The sequence below is a fragment of the Typopeltis vanoorti genome, chromosome 7 (assembly GCF_054136105.1).
Source record: "Typopeltis vanoorti isolate ZY-2024b chromosome 7, IOZ_Tvanoo_1.0, whole genome shotgun sequence".
NCBI classification, from domain to species: domain Eukaryota; kingdom Metazoa; phylum Arthropoda; class Arachnida; order Uropygi; family Thelyphonidae; genus Typopeltis; species Typopeltis vanoorti.
The window spans coordinates 21,040,504-21,063,700 of NC_143555.1; the positions used below are offsets into that span (position 1 = coordinate 21,040,504).

The following is a 23,197-nucleotide window of genomic DNA, read 5'->3' on the forward strand; positions in this document are numbered from 1 at the left end:
TTCGGTTACTAACCAAAGGCAATGCAAAAAGTATCCGTAATTAAAATGAGGCCCTATGAAAAATTAACGAGATGGAAATCGCTGTCTGCTAATAAAGTTGAAGTAATTACGAGGCATAATCACACCGTTTGCAGTTCATCGAGTGCTTGAGGCATTATTTATGTGCTTCCGTACAATAATAATTTTCGCCAGATGGCAAAATACGGGTTAACGCGTTTAATCACATTCTTATTTGCATCCTAAGTGAGCTATTAATTAACATATATTCTGTTTTAATTTAAAAACGTTCTACTAACATTCTCCAGAATATTTAGCTGTGCAAAACTGATAAAAAAAAAAAAAAAAGGAAAAGAAAAATTGATGCTTCACTCCACGTGCATTGAATTAAGCTATTCCGACGTTAAGTATCCATCTTCTTTGTCCTTGAATCATTTTTTTTCCCGAGTAGGATATATACCCTAACAAATGTAGTAGTTTTGTTTTAGAAGAGTGTTCAGATATCATGTCACTTTGAGACGATTTTATCTTTTAAAAAAGGTCATTTATCAAAGTTGAAGAAAGGCAGCTATAACGTGACGTAAAAAGAAGTTACTAAGTAACGCAAAACATATTAGCTAGGACCACCACAACAAGAAGAACAAGAAAACATGCACATTATATTGAGTGAAATAATATAAAATATTCTTATTTGAAATTTAACAAAAGAATGATTACACTGGCCAACAATTTTTTTTTTTTCCTGCTGATTATGATCTGACACTTGTTTTTTACTAATTTGGGTGCGCTGATTTCAAATATCAAACCCATTTTTTTTATCATGTCAGGTGTTTCCTCTATGGCATTTCCTTTTTGCTAATTTGTAAGTTTTTGATAGTTTTAAGGATGCAGTACTATTTAGAGGATCAAAAAAATAAATCGATTTTTTAATATTATTTTCTGAAAATATGTACTTTTAAAAATCTTCCTAACTTTTTATCAAGAAATTCGAAAAATTCCCGAAGATATAGCCTATTATTCAAAGCGGTGCGCAGATCAGAATCGGAGTGCTCACCGCTCTCGCTTGTTAGTAAACGAATAAATGCGTAAGAACCTGCAATGGTACGTACTGGCGCTTTGAATGCGAGAGAGGCCGATAACCGACCTAATTCATTTAGGTGATGAAAAGTAGGCGATGACAACTGCCTAAAACAAATGAATGCTATATGCGTCATAGTGGACAAAGAACGATCGAAATCAGTCACTCGTTAATCGATCGTGAACGTATGATGAGCGCTTATAACGTTTCAATAAAGTCTCTGGTTTTCTTTGTCTTGTTAATTGCATGTTAGTCGGCAGTGAAGAAAATACATCATGTCTACTACTCGAAAATTGTGTCAATAGTGTAGATTCCTTCTGCTACATTTGTGGCAGCTTTACTGTTCCCAGTTAAAAGACAAATATCACTGATTTCGTTAATAAAGTGTACTTTGCATACTTTGACGTAAAAATTGCAGATGAAGACAAGTCATGGGCTCCAAATAAAGTGTGTAAGTCATGTGTAGAAAATTTTAAGACAGTAGAGCAAGGGAAAACGCCAAAAATTAGCTTTTGGCATTCCAATGATTTGGCGTGAACCGAAAAATCACGTAGATGATTGCTATTTTTGTTTAGTTAGGCCTCTATCGCATTCAAAGCGCCAGTACGTACCATTGCAGGTTCTTACGCATTTATTCGTTTACTAACAAGTGAGAGCGGTGAGCGCTCCGATTCTGATCTGCGCACCGCTTTGAATAATAGGCTATATCTTCGGGAATTTTTCGAATTTCTTGATAAAAAGTTAGGAACAGATTTTTAAAAGTACATACTTTCAGAAAATAATATTAAAAAATCGATTTATTTTTTTTTGATCCTCTAAATAGTACTGCCTCCTTAAAACTATCAAAAACTTACAAATTAGCAAAAAGAAAATGCCATAGAGGAAAAACCTGACGTGATAGAGAAAAATGGGTTTCATATTTGAAATCAGCGCACCCAAATTAGTAAAAAACAAGTCTCATATAAAAGTCAGCAAAAATTGTGTTGGACTGTGTTATCAGTTAAAGCTTGAGAAAGCCTCTTTCCGATGACATGCGTCATATGCACTGCTTTAAAGTATTGCATGTGAGAAACTTGTGATAAATGAACTGAATTCGTTCAATTTTACTATAATATCGGATTCTTAACGCAGGTTTTATTCTTTAACATAATTTTTATATTTTAGAAAATATAAACATTTTAGTCTGAAAACTGTAATTATAATGCTTGATTATATTGTTCGCAATTTTATTAATACGATCAGTTACTTTATTATATAATATAATTTAATATAATAAGTAGTTGTCCGAAAAGGTATTTAAAATGTGTACCTTATCAAATGGTTGTTCGTCCATTACTACTTTATAAGAAGGTTTAGTTTGTTTGGCTTAAACAGTCAGTGTCTAAGACTAAAAATCGAAATAATTTATTTTGTTTCCCAACTTTATTCCGCTGTTAATTTTTTTCGGAATTAAGATTAAATGTCCACTTTTACTGCACACATTTCATATTTATTCCTGTTAAATGTCCCTCAGAAATAACAAAAGTAGAATACTGCAAAAAAGTATTTATCAAGAGGAGAGAAGCAATTAATTTTTGATAAATTCACTTGCATATTTCTCTCTAATATGCAAAAATAAAAATCAAATAAGAACGCATTGCGATTCTTCTAACGCACGTTCAGCTCTCTCAAGTTTTTGTGAGATAGCGACGCGTCGATCACAGCAACCATCCCACGTACACCACGCACATGTTTTATTACTTTGTTTGTGTGTGTATTCAGAGCATAAATCGTGTAATAACAGAACATAAAATATAGCATAAAAATGGATTAGTGGCTTGAATATGAAAGCATCATTAGTAGTCAAGCAACTTGCGATGGGTCTGTGATGATAATCTAAACTTATTAAATGGGCAAGAGGATACTGCTGAGCTCTCCTTTAGTAATCTTTGAAGTTAGCAAGATTTATCTAAGATAGATTTTGTGAGAGGGGAGGCACTGATCTGTGATCAGAGAGAGAGAGAGAGAATAGGGTGTATATTTAGAGGAGTATGTATCCATATTTCTGGAAAAAGATAACAATAAAAATATGTATTTGGTTCCTGTACGATTACCATCGTCTCTCTTAACGTAGAAAAGAATTATTTCTATTAGAACTCTGACGACAGATGCTACATCGGCTTTCTTTGTTACCTGAGGGAAAAATAAACATTACGTCTCAGTGAAATCATTGTTATTGCTTGTAGAATGGTCAAAAACGTGTTTTTCGTGTGGCGTTTATGGCTGAAAAACAATCACTTCGTGTTAAATGTTGCATCAAACAATCACAGGAAGATGTTCTTCCCCAGGAGAGCTTTCTCCTCCGCAGTTTTCTCCACATTCAAATTGCTGTTACAGAAGTAGTTTCCAATAGTTCAACCCTAAAGACCATTAGCCCTCCTTCTTTGTAATGAGAGAGACATATCCCCCCCCCTCCCTTAACCAAAAGATTTCAAGGCCGACTTGAATCATAGGAATAATTTCCAAGACTCATCCGTATATTATACCCGTATTAATATGCATTAACACTTTCGAAAAACAAACCATAAATATTTGAATCGTTAATAATTTTATAAGAGTAAAAAAAACTGCTAACTCTGCAGTAAATATTTCCTTTTTTTTTTCTTTTTAACGAGAGGTCTGGATGTGTTTCTTCGATTCCACTGGTTTTCTTATGTTTTTTAGTACGGAGATCAAAAGTAGATGGACTATGTGTGTGTGTGTGTGTAGTGTATGCTGGCACAATAAGATAACTGCTACTGTAGCCATTTTAAGTGAGTTTAATTGGTTGAAGAAGATCCGAAAATGCACACGAAATGTTCCCTTGCAACAAAAGATAGGATATGACAGAAGTTATATTCTGTGAAGAGACTTCGATGTAGATAGATTTAGAGCCTTTGGCTTACAGCGTCAAATTAATAGAACAGTGAATTCAATTTATAACTATCTGCACGCACATTTTTGAATTATTTCGCATTAACAATCATTTTGCAAAATCTCCGAAACGAGCCGAATTAAAGCACGGTTAAGAAGATTCGTAAAATATTAGGCATCGAAAATATTAAAATTTATTTCTAATATGACACCGTTGAATGACGAAAAAAAAAGTTGCTAATAGAGTTGTTGCAATAAAAAAAAATGCATACACTTCTCGGGATTATATGAAATGAAAAGTAAAGAGATGATTGGAAAATATTCCATCCTGAAACATAACTAGGAAATAAAGAGTACTCTGAAATTCGATGAGCTCTAATCCTGTCATAATGAATTTGAGCCAATTATGATGGAACTGCCTTTGCTTCGTTTAGTTAATAAAATAATACATTCCGCAAGGGGTTTTGCTACATCTCTAAAGTGGGAAGTGAACCCTGCTCGAGACTTTTTCAGTTCCTTTGACACTTTCAATGGGCGGTGAAATTCATCACCCATTGAAATTCGAGAGAGGAATCGACTCGCTTAACCATTACTACTTGGAAGAAAATGAATTCGTTATTATATGAAATATGCTAGTAAATTAAGTCTCACGGAAAATAACAGGCGAAGAAGATGATATTTTTGTAAGTCTGGCACTTCCGCCTAGGCGAAGTAATTAGGTATGTAAAATAATTGTCAAGCCAAATCTTTCTCTCTCAGGATTCCAAAGAGTCCTGCCCCTTATCCCAAATTTGAAAATATTAGGCGAAATGCAATTATCCTATTCCGCTGTTCAGTATCTCTCTAGGTTCGCAGGATGTTCATAAATATATCTGAAACAACTTAGATAGATAGATCTTGCATATTCTCATACTTTAGGTAGTCATGTGATCAGAGAAAATAACCGATTTTACGACTGAATTCTTCAAGTACCTAACTGAAAGAGATTTAGTGCACCGACAAGCATTCTTCAAAGTACCTCTGCTTCACCAGTTTCATCATCAATTTCCTGAGATGTACCCTCAAGGATTGTACAGGATACTATGATAGTAGTACTAAATGAAAATTCGCATCATTATTAACGTCCTATGCCCTCAGGCTCCAGCATTGTCCGATATTTTACCCTTCTATTGCACTGCTAACTTCATCAACCTGCATAGATCTTGGGTTATACTTTCTTTTCCCATTCTGTTTAAGTGGACATAGCAGCCTAGATTAGCTCTCTGTACATATTTCTGAATGAGAACAATGTCAAATTCCCTTTCTAGCATTCTCCATCTTAATACGGTCTGCCATTGATGGCATCTCTTCATTCCTCTAATTTTCCTTAGAATTCTCATATCTAAGCTTTCTAGTTTTTGATCAAGTGTGTTATTTATAATCTACCCCTCAAGTCCATAACTCATAGCTGTATACTGTCACGTATAAAGCTACTTTTGTCTTTGAATAAATTTCTCTGTTATTAATCAGTTCTTGTTCCCCTATTGTCTATTTCATTTATTATATTCACTTAGAAAATTGTTTCTAAATAGTTGAAAACGTTTTTGAAATATCTTACTTGTTCTAGATATTCTTGATTAATTTCATAGACTGCCAAAAGACAAAGTTTGAATATCATGAATAAAAACTGCGGATATTCACACTAAGTTTATCAGACCAGTTATTCAGTTTAGTTAAAGAATCCTTCAAACGTGTACTATGCATATTTAAGAACATGACATAAAATACCGAGCATAACATCTCTAATTTTTATATCAGATTTAATACAACTTTTCTTCATAATGCAATCTATATAGATTAATAATAGTGTGAGTATTCACATTATCTTCACACTATTTAGAGAAAGCAACTGACACAATGAAAAATAAGAAGTTGGTCCTTGTTGGGGATCTAAATAGCAGAGTAGGAAATGATTGTCAGACATACAAAAATATTTTAGGAAAATTTGGAGAAAAGAACAAAGCTAATAATAATGTAAATACCTGTTGGATGTCAGCTCAGAACATGGACTGGTTATTACTAACACCATGTTTTAATATACAAATGTGTACAAATTCACATGGAGAGAAGAGGCAAGGAATAAGAAAAGTCTCATTGACTATGTTATTGTTGATAGTGATGTTTTCTCCCTGGTGCAGGACACCAGAGTGTACAGAGGATTTGAAATTGGAAGTTATCACCATTTAGTTTTGAGCAGGATATTGAAAAGAATAAGATGTAAGCAAGTTTTAAAGCGAATAAAAGTCGAGCAGCTTTCAGATGTGAAGTGTAGGTTAAAATACACAAATATTATTCAAGAAAAAATGAATGAGCTTGAGAACAGGAACCAAACCTTGGAGATTGATTGGCAAGCTCTGAAGAAAACACTGATTGGTTCAGCCAGAGAGGCATGTGGTAAGATTGTCTGCAAATCAGAACTATCAGAATACCATGTTGGCCACAGGAAGTTATAGAAGCAGTGAAGGAAAAGAAGAAATCATATCAAAAGTTCCTGGAAAATAAGTCAGCTTGTACTCTTGGAGCAACGATTTTCAACCAGTGTGCCGCGAGATTTATGAAAACATTAATGGAAAGAAATAATGTCGTAATTTGCGCATTTGTTTATTAGTGTCTGGTCTTCCATCTTCTTGTGTGTGTAAAACAATCAAAATTATGCCTATTTGTTTTGCCAGATCATCAAAAAAAAAATTAAAAGGATATATTTTTAGTGTGCCGCACAATTTTAATAATTAGTATAGGTATTCCGTGTTATGAAAAAGGTTGAAAAATCATTGTCTTAGAGAATACATAGACAAATGTAAGAAAGCTAAACACTGTATAAAACTTGCTAAACAAAAGTCATGGGAGGATTTTGGTAAAAACGTAGAAAATAAATATCAAGAAGGTGGCAAGATATTCTGTAGGTTGTTGAAGAAACTCAGAAATGGAAGAAAGAGTGCTGTAAAAGGAATTAGAGATGACGAAGGTGACATGAAAACGGGAGAAAAAGATATCCTTGTAGTATGGAGTAATTACTTCGAAATGCTAAATGAAACAAGCAGTGATGATAGCACAGTGGTAAAAAACACTGACCAGGCATGCACTCAGGAATACATATCCATACTTGAAGTGGAAAAAGCCATCAAAGGCTCGAAATGTGGAAAGGCAGCAGGAGTAGATGATATTCGACCTGAAATGCTGAAGTTTGGAGGTATAAAATAAAACACTTGACCAAAGACCAGAGACTGCAGATATGAGAGTCCTAAGATAGATTTGGGGCATGAACAGATGGCATCAGTGGCAATGTCATATTAAAAACGAGGATACTAGGAAAGAACCTGACATTGTCACCATCGAGGAATGCATTAGCAGAGCTAATCTCAGGTGATATAGTCACTTAAACAGAATGGGAGAGGAAAGATTAGAAAAACTCTGCCAGTTTAGCAGGAAAAAGACCCAGAGGAAGACCAATATATAGATGGATTGATAGAGTAAAACGTGCCTTAGAAGACAGAAATATAAAATCTGATATTGCATTATATTGGAGTCTTGACTGGTAACAGACTGATTGGAAGGAAAATTGTAGATAGGAAGTTAGTAATGATATAAATTTTTAATGTAGTACTATTATATCCTCTATACCCCTTGAGGGTATATATATCAGGATTTTGATGATTATTATATAGTGTTAATTCATTTTGTACATCAAACCATATTTGTAAATTCTTTTTAATTTACTTTTAAGGATTACAACCTAAATATACACTGGTTCTGTATAAAGTATAAGTCATTATATTCCCATATTTCTCAAACTATCTCTCTTGAAGTGAAAATCTGATCTTGATCGGCGGACAAAATTTTTTTTTGAACTGCTTTGAGCATCATTTATGGCACCATCTCTTAACCTGTTTTTCAGACCTATAAAACTCTTGTCCCAATTATATTAATTTAATTTTCTGAACTTTCTATTGTAATGTGAACATTTGATCCTTAGAGCCTCTGTTCATCTTCAACTTTCTATTACACAGTTTTTGTTCTTTTCTTCCCGATTATGCTTGCATAGATTTTACCGGGAACACTTACTACAGAAATTCCTCTGTTATTCTTGAATTCAGATTCCTTTCTGTGAGGAAAACTGAATAGAACTGTCATAGAATTCTAATCAGCTGGAATTCTACCTTCTGACAAAGACTTCTAAACTTATATGCTTAGATATTTCCATATTTGAGCATTTTAGTCAGAATATCATCTATTCCAACTGCCTTTCCACATTTCTGGTGTTTGGTGGTTTTTTTTTACTTCAAATATTGATATTTAGTCTTTACTGTATTTCTCTTGAAGATTTTCTACCACTATTCTGTCACTACTTATTTCATTTAATTTTCTTTCAAAATAATTATTCCAGAACATATGGGATATCCTTATCTTAAGTTTTCGTGTCACCTTTATTATCTCCGATTTCTTTTACAGTACTCTTTCCTCCCGTTCTAAGCTTTTCAATAGCCTCCACAACAACTTTTACCTTTGCGATATTTATCTTCTACATTCTTCTCAAAGTTTGGAATGAATTTTGTTTAGCTAATTTTAGATAATCTTGTATTTTTTTATATTTCTCTGTATTCTGTCTTAGCATATCCTCGTTTCTTGCTAGAAACGTTTGGACCATTTTCGTCTGATACGATTGTCTAGGTGACGTGGTACAAATGTTTTTTCTATCTTTGCAGAAATAAATAAAAGCTTATCAGCTTATTATTTTTTTAACTTTCTTACATATTTTTGTTGTCACTATGAAAGTAATTTTAATAGTCTAAAAAGCTAAATTGCGATGACTTCCTCTGTCAAATCCACTGTGTACTCTTGTAATGACTACAAGAGAATAAATGTGTCCTAAATTAGCATGAAGATATCGCCATCGCAGAGAATATAGTCCATAAGCCTTTTCTTTTCTGTTTCGTATATCTTCTCTTGCTATGAATATTAGCTCATCTTATCGTTGCAACATTGTAATAGTAATGGCTATTCCATGTCCGAAATGAAGTCTGGAAAGTACACTTCCCTTATTAATAGCCTTACTTTCCCAACGCATTTATCTGTGGTATTTATTTCCTACTCTGCTGTTTAAATCTCTAACAAGGGCTAACTCTTTCTTTTCCTTTATGTCAGCTGCCTTCTCTCATGAATTAAAATTCTTGTACGTTACACATAATTTCTGGTTTATATTTTCTGAAAATGATATGTAGTTAATAATAAAAAAAAAGCATTGAGGTTACCCTATATTTCTAATAAAAAGGGACATGTTTTAAAGGCAAATCAAATCTATAATATTGTGAGACCTTTCGAACATATTCGAATAAAAATAATTCACCTAGAAATCGGTCTCAGGGTTTTTAAACTAGTTTCTCTTCTTAACAGAAGATACATATAACCCACTCAATTATGCGGCGCATATGGTGTATTAAGAGGGAATTGTATCATTTATTTAAAGTGATATAAAATGCACGATAAATTAGAAGTTACGGGGTTAAATATTAATGTAAGCAGTCAAACATTTCTTTACCAGCATCCTGAGGAGAAGGATTTTTTTCACCTAAAAAACACTAAACCAAGCATACACTATTCTATAGTTTATAATTATAAATACAACATTCTTAACCTAATAATAGATGCATATGAAATTCTACACAAGCAGTCTCTAGCTGACAGGAAATAGTCTTACCTTGATTACACGTGCATTGCCTTCACAGTATTCACCCATCAAATTTGAAAAACCCATCTCATCATCAGGAAACAACGCTGGATAGTTCTCCTTTGAGATTCAACAGAGTCTGCGAGCCGATCTAGATTGCTGAAACGTTCTCAGATTTCTTTCTGTTCATTCAACTTTCGTAGAATAAATGCGATTTTCATCCTTAAAGGTTTAATTTCAAAATTTAAAGTTAATTGCATATACTTCGCTGGATTCAGCTGCACTTTTGTTTTCATTTTCTTCATTTTATTTATAAATTTCGTGTTTTTTTTTCATCCAATAGAAGGGAAATCGAATGTTTATTATCTTATCACGTGAGTGTTATACGCCTTTAGCCATCGGAATAATCCGAGAATTAACTGAAATCTTTGCCACTCCAGTTTCTTTGATTGCCTTCCTTTTGCAGCAGAAGTTATTCATTAGAAACGACAGAGAGAGAGACGATGTGTCATGAATAATTTATCATTTTGAATAAATCATTGGAAGCATTTGCCAGGAAAATATTTATTCTGACTTTGCCTCTTTTGTCATGTACAAATCCCTTGACAAATTGTCAAGTTCTTTCCATGTACGGAAAAGAAGAGGAGATTCATTTTAACCGTTTTATTTAAGTTTGAATTTTAAGAAAGATATTGCTTCTAGAGATCAACACATGCGTTCAATAAAGTACATTCTAACTGTAAAGTAGCTCTTCAATGAGAAAAACAGTAACAATAAAATAGCGAAATTCAAAAATATATTTATCTTGGCTTTATGGGATTTCAGATGGCTGCAATGAGTTTGACTTCACAAGATATTGCTGGAGTTTCTAGTAAATTATACTGAAAATTGCAGAGTTTCTGATAACCGAAATATTTGTTTGATGACTGTTTTTACATAATAAAAACGAAATTTGATCATAACGATTTAAACGACTTCCGAAAATGATTTAACTGACGAATATAACATTTAAGAAATATGTTTGTTTTATATACTTGTTTAAAAAATAAAATTAAATCAAAAGAATAATCATTGGTGGTGTCGATCTTTGTTCTGTAGCATCGTGTAGTGTGAATGAGGATGATTGCCATTTGTAGGCAAAATACCAAGCGGTGCACAATGAATTACTTTCAACTCTGTCAGAGAGGTACCGTTTAAGCGGACAGTGCATATTAGAGGAGAATGGACCAATATTCTGTGCAAAGTGGTTAACATGAAACTTCAAGCTCAAACTTATTAACTTCACACAAGTAATTATTTACTTTCAGAGAAATGTTTGGCAAGTACATTTCTCTGTAGCCTTTCGAAATTATTTCGACACGCTTTTCAGTTTATTTACAATACAATAGGATTAAGCAATCAAAATAGTTCTTAAGTATTATGTTTTCATATTCCAGAATCATTTAATAAATTCTCGTCTTTTCTCGTGAACAACAAAAAGAGTTGATTTAACATTTAAGAGTTTCTACAGAAGTATATTTCTAAATCTTTTGCAACGCATTTCATGTACAAATCCATACATGAAATATTGCAGAACAAACTGCACATCAGTTCCGTGTGGGCAGTATTTCGATGGGAAAGAAAGAATCTGTTGAAGTGGTGTTTATGAATAGCTGAATGTTATAATCCTTGAAGAAGATAGAATGGGCTACTGTTCTTTACAACAGCAGTAGATAGAATGAAAAAAGGAGAAAAATCAGTGGTACGGAACTTTGAAGCTATTGAGCAGCTTCAACGTTCACCAGCATCAAATTGTAGCAACTTATGAGCAGCGTCTATGAAAATTCATGAGGAAGAAACAGAATGTCTGTAAGATGGTGGCTAATCTTTGAGTAACGGATGATCATCTAGCATTCTCAGGGAATATTTTCGAACAACACCTTAAATGCGTAAGCATTATTTTCAGATCGAGCAGATTTGTAATTTTTTCCGGTATTAGCAGCGGTGCAGAACAAAAAACCTGTCTTGAGCAGAAAAGTACAGAATTTATTCCTAAAGACGATGTGAATATTATGTGTAAGCGTAATCCAACTCCACAACAGAAATATGATAGTGTCTGGAGATGACGATTAGCATTACTGAATTTTGAGTATTTCTTTGAGAACAGAAAGTTGAAATGAATAACTTATTTTTCAGGTTCATAACAGTCTCTTCATCATGAAGACAGTCTTTCTTGATAGCTGTTATTTAGCAAGATGAGACAGTATGGCTAATGATGGCTACAGTTTTTGTCTTTACAAGATTTCGCTGTAGGATGTATTACACAATATATTTTCTGTATATTCTTGTTAAGTTTGTCTCTCAAAATGCATTGGTAATTAAACTCTGCAAAATATAGAATTTTGAAGTTTGGTTCGCAATTCTGATAACTCAATAAGTAGGAATTTCTTTTATCTACGGACCGATTATTTATAATCCTGCTTTCCGGATGTACCATGTGTGGTGAAGAGAGAACTAATCTGCTTAAAAGTATGGTCTCATCAAATAAGGTTATATCCTTGTTTCCTGAGATACGAGTATAATACTGGATATCGATGTTCTTGATGTTATCCTGTGTAAACCTGGTAAAATTTATTAATTAGGATGGTGAGAAACATTGGTGCAGTGGAGAATATCCCGAGTGATGTCTGTGGACTATCTATGTCCAGGAGTAGGAAAAGGAGTTCTGCTCAAAATATAGACTGCCACAAGGTGCTCGTGTATTTGGCAGTAAGACTTCTTGCCATTAACTTTCATTCTGTTGTTTCGTTATGATTTATCACTCGTTAATTATTCTACTAAATGTTGTCATTTTAGATTGCTGTGCTCAAAATGAATCCTACCCACGTTTTGTAGTAATGTCTATTTTACTTTATGTACTACTGTAATAAAGATTGTAAACCTATAGTACATTAGTACATAATGAAGAAAACCCCGCTTCAAAGACCAGTCATGATGGTTTTTTCAAACCACTAGAGGTCTCCACTAAACAGGGTGAGTGCTTCTCACTGCTCAATGAAAATCATCCACAGCTTAAAAGCGTTTACAAATATCGAAGGCCGTAGTGGAATGGCAAACAGCTCGGTTTTTAATTAAAGTTCAAAACTGAATCCAGTCTGCGTACATCTCCAAAAGACTGCTTAATATATCAGATATGTTTTGAGACATGAAATCTACCTAAATGCGTTTCCAAATATCTATGGCAGTGGTGGAATGGCAAAGAGCTCAGTTTTTACGATTTTCGAAGTGAGATTTGAGAGTTAAAAGAGTTTAATCCAGTCTGGATACATGTCGGAAAAACTGCTTCAGAGATTTTTAAAATAGTTCAAGATCTTGCAGATAAGACAATGGAAAAAATAAAAAAATAAAATAAGCATTTTTCATCAGCGTTTTACATTCAAGAATGCACTATATCAGCAAAAATTCCGTGTATTAGTGTTACTCATTTACTCTTTACTCGATTACATGTTACTCATCCAAAAATTCTATAATAGCCTACATTGGAAGAATCTTTTAGATAGTAATAATTTCTATTCTGAAATTAAGCTCATCCTAATTAAACGTGGTTATCATGATGCGCATGCATGCAACGCATACACATGCAACACTACAAAGGCAATTTCCTACTAATTTCTTTTAAATGAACAGAATATGGTCCACTTCCTATTTCCAGAGAATGTAGAGATCAATGTATTATTGGCTACAGCAATACAATGAAGTGTTGCAAAAAAGCTTTCAGATCAGAGGGTTCTTTTGTTGCGATAATTGAATCCACGGGGAATTTTTTCTGATCATATGATATGCTTAAATGATCACAGAAATTTTGTATAATATTAACTGAATAGTCTCAGATTGAACACAGCAAAAGTTTGCTTGCCTCTTGAAAGTTTGGTGTTACGCAACTCATTATTGTTTAATTAAGGAAATGAGAAATTCAGAAACGGAAAAAGCAGCTGTGCACAGGTTAATTATCTATAGCATCTTACTTTTAAGAGGCTGATTACAGTTTTTAAAAGGAGTCTGTCTGATTTTCCTTTTCAGTCGTTTCCGATTTTGTAGGCATTGCCCACAAAGCATTCCTGGTGAGATTTTTACATGGTAGTTCACCATTGCTCCCCCCCCCCTCCCCAATTTTATCCGAGCATTTATAGCTGGGACGTATTCATGACTGTAATCCATGTGTGTTCACCCCGCCGGTTTTCCTGTTCTCGGGGACGAAAAATCCGAGCTTCCGGGTGAAAAAAATTTCCTACCTCCGTATGAGACCGGCTAACTCACCTTTAGTCGAAATAGACCAGACAAAGGTTCCTCACGTTACTGACGGGCATCGAATCTATGTCTTTCCGACAAGAGGGCTTCGCCTATACCGACTGAGCAACTTAGCCTATTTAAACAGTTGAGTGCAAAAATACAGCTAAAAAAATGCTAAAAATGCCAGCTTCTTGTTTCGCTATTTCTATCTCGGACCTTCCTTTCTCCCACTGTCAGGAATCTGAATGATCACCGCCATAGGTGCTTATGTTAATTCTTTACAGAGGAATAATAATACTGAAATTAATAATATTAATTATTAATAACTAATAATACTGACTTGTTTTTCATCCACTTAACGTTTGATTATTTTTATAAAACAATCATTTATTTATATAATTATCATCGTGGTCGGTTGATGTAAATACATTTTCTAGATAATATTTTGTTCCGAACACATATATCCTGCATCTGAATTTTAACCTAAAAGGTAACCATACCCAAAAGTAAAGAAGTCCCAATTTGTATTGAGAACCTCGATAACTAAATATATAGATCGATGTTCTTTGGTTAGAAAGACTAGCTTCGAATCTGTCCTAAACAAGAATATTTATTAAGGCTATTAACCGGAAGGCGAGTGATCTCAGCTTTTTCCTTCCATAAGAAGACAAGCAATTAATAAGCATAATTTGGTCTCAGTTTGTTTGCTGTGGCTATATTGATGACATCCCAACCAACTGCTAATTGTCTTCCTTTAGCTTAATACATTTTTTATGTTGCCCATAAAACCCACGGAAAGTTATTAGCAAACTGTAGTACATTTTTGTACCGTGAGTGAGCTAAGGTTTTTTTCTGTTTTTTTTTTTTTTTAATAGGCAAGAAATTCTGCTCTAGAGAACAACAGGGAACTTTTCAAACTACTTTAGGCCTCTAATAAGCGGAGAAGAGGACTCACACCGGGTGATGAAATTCTTCTCCCACCTAAATACAATCACAAACATCCAGAACTGTTGGTTGGAGAGCGAGTACGCTAACTACTAGGGGCCAACAGGACGGCTAAATAAATACCACATTAGAATTGTTAGGATGCACTTTACTTGATTCCTGATTAATGTGTACTGAGAGCGATTTGTTTTTAACTTAAATTAGATGTGATTTTTAAGCATTTTTTTAAAACTGTATTAATGATTAATCAATTGAAATTATTAAAATGTGTATGAAATTACGAAAGATGGCGACATATGGGTTTGGGTTATACAATATTAGCAGCATGGATAAGAGGATGGCTGACTGACGTATCAAAAAGTGGTATACGGGGGATCTGAGTCTGCAAGGTTTAAGGTTTACCAGTGCCACCATCTCTTCACATGGTGTATGAAGCGCAGATAGCCATAAGGACTTGAAACAAAAAGTTCCTTCCTTGAGGGCCCTACAGGGCACACTGGTGGCATGGTGTTGCCACCAGGGAATGACTACAATGATAACTAGAACATACATAGGGTAAAACACTTGTAAAGGCTTAGGCCTATATCAAGTCTGGACGTGATGTAAGGGTAGTACTGCCCATAACCAGTACAAATATTAATAAAAAAAACTAACAAGTGGTGTACCAGAAGGATCAGTGCTTGGTCCACTATTATTCAATCTGCACATTATTGATATTGGGAAGGATTTGACAAGCGACATACAGCTATTTGCTGATGATGCAAAGATAGGCAGGGTAATCTGGAATGCTGCTGAATGCAGTACTTGTAGAATGATTTGAATAGGCTGGAATTGTGGGCATGGGAAAATGGATGTCAGTTCAATGTCAGTAAATGTAAAGTCATACACTTCGGCGTGATTAGATATCCAATGTGGTATTATTTTGGTGGGATTAGGCTAGGGATCTTGGAATGTTAATAGATAGGAATTTGAAGTTTAGGGCCCATGTGGCAAAGATTGCAAATACAACTCAAAAGATAACTGCAATGCTGAAAAACATTCACGTGTAAATATAAGGATATCAGTTTGCTTCTTTATAAGGCTGTGATACGACCTCACTTGGACTATTGTGCGCAGGTCTGGTCTCCTGGTTTCCGTTGTGATTCTGATATATTGGAGAGAGTGGAAAGGAGAGCTAAAAATGATATCAGGATTGTGGAATACTGATTATGAAGACATATTGAGAATTTGTAGACTTCAGACACTAGCAAACAAGAGAAAGAGGGGTGATATGATTGAGACCTACGAACTTCTGAAAATTTCATACAAGATTTCAATCGATGGAATTTTTCAATTTATGAAGAGTGCGGAAAGAACGAGAGGGCATCCTTGGAAGCTGAGAATGAATGCCGCCAAGAAGGGTGTGAGGGCTAGATTTTTCTCTCAGAGGGTGGCGCGTGATTGGAATGGATTGACATTGGATATTGTGAGTGCAAGCAGTGTGAATGAATTCAAGAATAATTATAATGGCTGGTGTGTGTAGTATGTGGCTTCCCTCGATGAGTCTCTGACTCCCTGGAGGTCTCTCTTAATAATAATATTTTGGTGTAAACCGCATAACCAACATTCCTAGCCGGTATATTATCTTATTATTAGCAAAGGGCAAAACATGCTTATTAATAAGTTGTGGCTAGAATTTTATGTTAATCGCACTCATGAATATTTGAAACCTTAGAGTATCTTAGCATGATGATAGGAATTACATGGCTGGTCGTCTCAAGGCATCAGACAATTTTTCAGGCCACTTCAGGCTTATTAAAAGTCACAGTCTGGGAGAAGTGTAAATCCTTGTTGTAGTAAGATTTAGACAAAACACCCTAATGTTTTACGAATCGGAGCCATGATTTGCTCATCCAGGCAAACCAGCTGAGTGACACGTGTTACTTCTTTACAATTAATTTACAAAAATAAATAACCAGAAAAACCTGCGTTTAAGTAATATACGTATATAAGGGTTGATAGTGAATGAGTACTCCACATTTATTATTATAATCATCGGTATTAATTTTATTACATTTTTTTAAAATTTATAATATGGGAATTAAAATTTTTCGGCCTGGTGTATTGTATTATTTTTTCCCGTTGATGATTCCTTCCTCTGTTTATGATACGCTATTTTGGGATATCTCTCTAATGCCTTTTGGCAAACATTGTGAAATTTATCAAAAACAATTGTCTTTTTGTGTGTGTGTGTGCGTATGTATATTAGAGTGAGAGAGGGACTGATGAATGAGAAAAGCCTGACTTTCGTAAATGAGAATAGAATGTAAAAATGGCAAGGATTTCCATATCAGACCTTTAGGATGACGCATGACTTTGATGCAAACAAAAAAGACAAATAAAATCTTCTTAGTGCGTGGAAAGTCACAGACTTCGAACCCTTTCGAAGAAATATGCAAGTAATCTAACGAAAATACCCTTTCGAGGTCAATCCACTATAATTTAAAAATTGCATACAAGCTTAGCGGATACATTTCTTCTCCGTACAGTAAGTCATTTTCATATATCTTTTAAAGTACACAAAAATAGAAGTTAGAGAAGCCATACCTTACCCGCGAAGCTATTGCTATAATCTATAAGATATACCTATATATCGAGATATCTGGTCCATTTTAAGGAACCGTCAATGATAATGCAGATCGCGAAGTGAAGCAGATAATGTGCTGCTTAAAATCTATATATGAGTTCAAGTTTTAAATCAACGATTATCGGACACCAATTTGAAGTGGCCGAATGTACCATTACGCTCTCATAAAAATAACTGACTTTTTTGTTATTTAAAGAATTTATTTAAAGCTAACATGGAATTTTATCCCCCGATTAAAAATGATGTTTTCCGCTTATCAGAAATATTAAATATATCTTACGTACGAATAAAGGTTGAACTATTATTGGATGTACCATAGATTTTATATTAATGTTTCAACACTTCAAGAAAAAATTCCTTGCAAATATATAGTATTATCAAGTCTAAGTCACAGGAAGCTGCATCTGTAAAAAGAGAGAGAAAAGAAAAAAAGGAAAAAAAAACAAGACACCTTATGGCTCACCCAAGCACAAAGAATATTCATCGCCAACATTGTAAATGTTGAGGAAGTTCTCTTTGACTCTCTACTCCTATTGATGATGTAATGGAATCCATATACTCACCTTATATGAATATCATTCAAAGGAGAAGGATACAATAGGATTTTCTCCCTGGATCAGGAATAAACATAAACGTCAGTAGATATTTTTTTTTTTTTTGCAACAACACTGGAAACTATACGCTTAACTTATACAAAATTGGCCTTCTGTATAAGTTAAGCGTATGAACACTGTACTTTGCCTAGAATTGCACAGTACAGTGTTCATTTCATGTAAAGTTAATATACAAGGCACATCATTTCCTTCAACAGGAAAATTGTAGCGTAATAGAAAAGGAAAGAATTAGGAATATTGCCTAAGTGAAGTATCAGAGAATATGGAGGTTGATTTCTTTTGAAATATGAATATTCGATAAGTGCACTTCGAAGACTGATATTAAAATCACATTTCTTTATTATAAAAAGAAATCTGCTAACAAACTTTTATTCCCCACAAAGTTAAGCGTCGATTTTCTTGAGTTGCGGAATTATGGGTTCTGGTAATAAATGGATATGCCCTTTCAATTCCGTTGAATCAATACGCTCAGAACAAAAAACTTCGAAATGTTGAACACTAGCCTGATATTTGTTACCTTTTCTCTTTTTCATTTAGAGTAAATGTGGCAAAGAACTTTGAGACCATATTCTAGCACAGAAATACGATTTTTTGACAACGCGAAATATTTGTGTATACCCATCGGAACTTAATAAATAAATGTCGTGGCATATTCTGTTGCTTTTACAGAGGACTAAATATAAAACCGCTTACTAATTAAATATTTAATTATTCGTGTTTAATAAATAATGATGGATTTAATTTCAGTATTTATGAGACGATAATCTTTCTCCGGGTGTAGCTGAGACGTTTCAAGTTTTTAACGCCGCGGCCTCTCCGGTGATTATGCATCTGGAAATCAAGCGCCATTAATCAACCTTGATATAGGAGAAAGAGAAGTGTGTTAATGATTGTTGGGTAAAGAGGTAATTCGGATAAATATAATTAAAATAGAAAAATAAAATAAAATATTAAAGAGGTATTTGTTTTTCTTCTACTTTCCTAAAACCTTATGGAAAGATTAGTGAAAATGTCATAATGACAAGCAATGTTCGGGTTCAAGTTACTTTAAAACCTTCATCAAAATGGAGATAAAACGTGTTACGATTAATATTTTAATTTTGATTTTTATTCTTGAACCACTTAAAGTATCAGTTTCAAAGCTTTTCACATTTTAGTATTTAATGTATAGCGTAATACTATTTAATTTAGTTCTCATTAAATTGAAAGGAACGAAGACTCGTGAAACCTATGGCAAATAAACGTAGTGGTACTTTCATAACAAATAGCAACAAGGGGAAGGTGAAACAGATCTGTGCAGACGGATTGCATGCTGATTGGATATTGCTGTAACTGAAAGTATTGCAATGTATGTTAAATTCAGTGACCTCTACATTTTTAGAGTAAGAATACGTTGATTATCATTTTTAATCAACGTATACTTACTCTAAAAAGAAAGTGCAGTCGATAAGTTTTGAAAGAGATCTGAAAAATAGTCGTAGTCAATGATAATTTTTAACAATAATAATTTATTTATTGCTCCATGCATTCCCTTTACATGATTAAAGGGACGTACATATGTAATACATCTGCATTGTAATATTGAACTAATATTGAACAATGAAATTTTTCATAAAATCCTAATATTATTTTTTTAATTTTGGGAGTCAAAAGATGTGTGCTGTTACAACTCAGGAGATGCCATTTATTCCTATCAGGACCGATGCCCTGTGCAACATTTTTTCACTAGTTTTCTCAACTTGGATATTCAGCCTATCCTAGCACAACTCATAACTTCCTTGGCCTTCTTAGCCTGCAAGACGTTTGGTATTAATTTTGTTCTAAACAATACTTCTCCCCTACTCACATCTACACACTTTTCAAATATTCAAACCCTCTCCTGATTTATTCGTTTTCCTGTGAAGTGTTATAATTACAAATTATGGAGGTTTTTATTTATAGCATTCACGTGTTTCTAAATGTACCGGACGAAGTTCTTTGAAGCCTGTGTTAAGAGATATGATAAGGTGGCCTACTTCATTTCGAGTGTGGGAGGAATGAAAAACACATATTCTAAAGCTGATGCGGTGTATTCAGGCTCATATTTTTTCTTGAATGGAAAGATATCTCACTTGAGAATACGATGCTACTTAAAAATTTGAAGATGAAACTTTATACTACATATTTTTGCATCCAGGACTCCTGCAAAGTTTTTTTTAGGCAATGTAATCTTGCAAAGATTTTTGGTTTAGCAATTCAATGGTAAATATTTATCATATCTCTTTCATATTGCTAACATCTACTGAGAATTTCTGAGTAGTCATTTCGATCAATTTCTTGTGCAATTATATTTTGTCTGCATTTTATATACTGTTTATGTTTGGATATTTTGCCATTTTTTAATCATTATTCTAAATTGCTCTTGAGGTCATTGCAGTTTCTCATATCATTACTTACCTGATCTTTAATATGTGTTATTTTACCTCTCTCATTTCAGATATTTATTTCATTTTGCAATTCGATAATTATCCTTAGGTTTCCTTATTTTAATTGTATTTGTTGATATGAGTTCAAGCAGAGGTATTACTGTAAATAATATCTGCAAGTATTCTTGCTATTCGTGGTATGTACCTTTTAACTTTGTACAAAATACTATGATGGATAGTGCTATAAGAAATATTTGCATTACTGCCAAGAAATGTGTCGACACTTGGTGCCGACAGATTTCTTGTAAATCAGTTTATCGTTCATCATCAATTACAAATGTGCATTTTATTACGAATTAACTAAACATCTAAAGAATTGGACGATTATATTGTAAACTATGAAATTATCAATGTTTTTCTTGTTGATCCCTTAATTCAGCAGTTTACTTCATCTCTCGGTTTGTCCTTTTTCTTCGTCCTTCATACTAATTTTTGTTATTGCGTCAACCGAAAAAATATATGAGTTGTGTTATCCGCCTTAAATAAATAATATTTATAATATGCTCTCTTTTAAGATATTGATTTTTAATTGTTAATCAAAGAATAATACTAAGAAGAAACAGGTGTTTTTTTAGTGTTTGCTTTAATCTTTTTATACTTGTTTAAGAAAGAAATGGAGATTATAATAAGATTAATAAGTATCACACAAATACATATAATTAAGAGCATGTCAGTTTTTTTGGCAAACTTTTTGGTGGTCTTAATACTTTGCAGATCAGCTACACTTCTTTATATCAGAAGGCATTAGACATCCATTAAATGCGATTAATGTTTTTAAAGAAGAAGATGATGAAGAACGGGCGTGAATGAAAGGGAAACCTCTTACTGTTCAGCTAACAACAGATTGACAGTGCTTGAGAGCTTTTCTTGGGTCTGATAATCTTTTATCTCTCTCTCAAGCAGGGCTGCCACTCCTTGGGATTTTTCCCAAGATCTAGGGAATTTCAATAAAAAAACTCCCAAAATCTTGGGAAATTTTAATATTTTACTATTATAGTCACGAATTCTTTTTGATAAATCTGATAAATAAACCGTTTTTGCTCTGTTTTGGTTTCGTTTTCCCTTTCTTATCATACAGGATTTACATCGTTACATACATATAGCGCAACCTCTTGCAGTGTTAGCGTAGAGATCCTTGTGCTTGTACAGTGTTTGACAAATTGCTTAAATTATCAATACTTTTACTTATTTTCATATTTATGGTACTTCCAATCCAACCATATGGAGCCATCAAAGAAAAAACAGAAGTGGTATTCTCAAGTATTTCAAGAAGATTGGTTAAAATCTCCTGAATTAAAAGATTGGCTGCAGCAATACGTGAACAGCAAAGATACCAATTACTGTAAGTGTTGTAATATTACATTTAAAAACGCAAACAAATCTGCGCTAATAAAGCATAAAGAATCAGCCAAACATAAAAGTAATTATCAGTCTGCTAAGTCGACAGCTGTTATTACTCAATTTCTTAATAAGAAAGCGTCAACAGAGGATAAACAATTAGCTAGGAGTGAGATAATAATTGCTAGCTTCTTTTCTGAGCATAACGTGCCATTTTCTCATGTTGATCATTTTGTAGCGATGTGTAAACGGGCATTTACGGATAGCCAAATTGCTGGAAAGTGGGCAATGAAGAAAACTAAACTTTCTTTTCTTATTCAACATGGAATATCATTCCATGAAAAGTCTCAACTTACCGAAATATGCAAGAATCAAAAATTTTCAATTATAATAGATGAGAGTTACAGATTTCTCCGTCACTCAAATCATGGCTGCTGTTGTACGTTATTTTGATACAGATAAAAAAGATGTAGCTGATGCATTACTAGACATAGTATGTGTAGAGAACGTAAGTGCTAAAAGTCTTTACAGTGCTGTCAAAACTCTTCTTCTGGATCATGGCATTCCCCCTCCATGATGGGCGTTAACAGTGGATTTCAGAAACTATTGACAGATGACGTCCCATCTGTTTTTGTGATGGGTTGCGTTTGTCATTCATTAGCTCTATGAACCAGTCATGCAGTCAGTGTTTTACCCTCATACTTAGAAGCTTTTCTGACGGATTTAACCTCCTACTTCTTCCGCAGTGCTAAGCGGCAAAGAGATTTTGTACTCATTCAAGAAGCTGCTGATATAGCTACACATAAAATTTCCAAACTTGCTCAAACCAGGTGGCTGTCGAGGGAAAAAGTGGTATCAACTATTTTAGAACAGTATGATGTATTAGTTCTATACTTTCAAAATGAATCAAGGACAGATAAAATTGATAGTGCCAAAAAACATTTATGATACACTTACTGACCTTGGAACCAGACCAATCATTTTTTCCCCTTCAGTATGTTCTTGAAAAAGTAAATACATTTAATATAGATTTTCAATCAGAGCATTTCAGGATACACCAACTATTCCTAAATGTATCAACAGAATATCTCAATTTACTTAGTTGCTTCATTAACGATGAGATTTTAAGAACAGCTTAATTATCAGAAATCGATCCAAGAAACCAAAACAACTATAAAAATGTCAGTGATATTTACTTCGGTGGTAGAGCAATAGCGCACTTAAATTATCATTTTTACATGTTGAGATTTAAAAATGATAGTTTAAAGG

General features: G+C 33.7%; 1 long non-coding RNA gene across 1 annotated transcript in view; it reads left to right on the forward strand.

Annotated features, from left to right (window-relative positions):
- LOC150104526 (uncharacterized) overlaps positions 1–23,197 on the forward strand; it is a 347,326-nt gene that overhangs the window by 234,315 nt on the left and 89,814 nt on the right. The gene's annotated exons all lie outside the window — the stretch shown is intronic.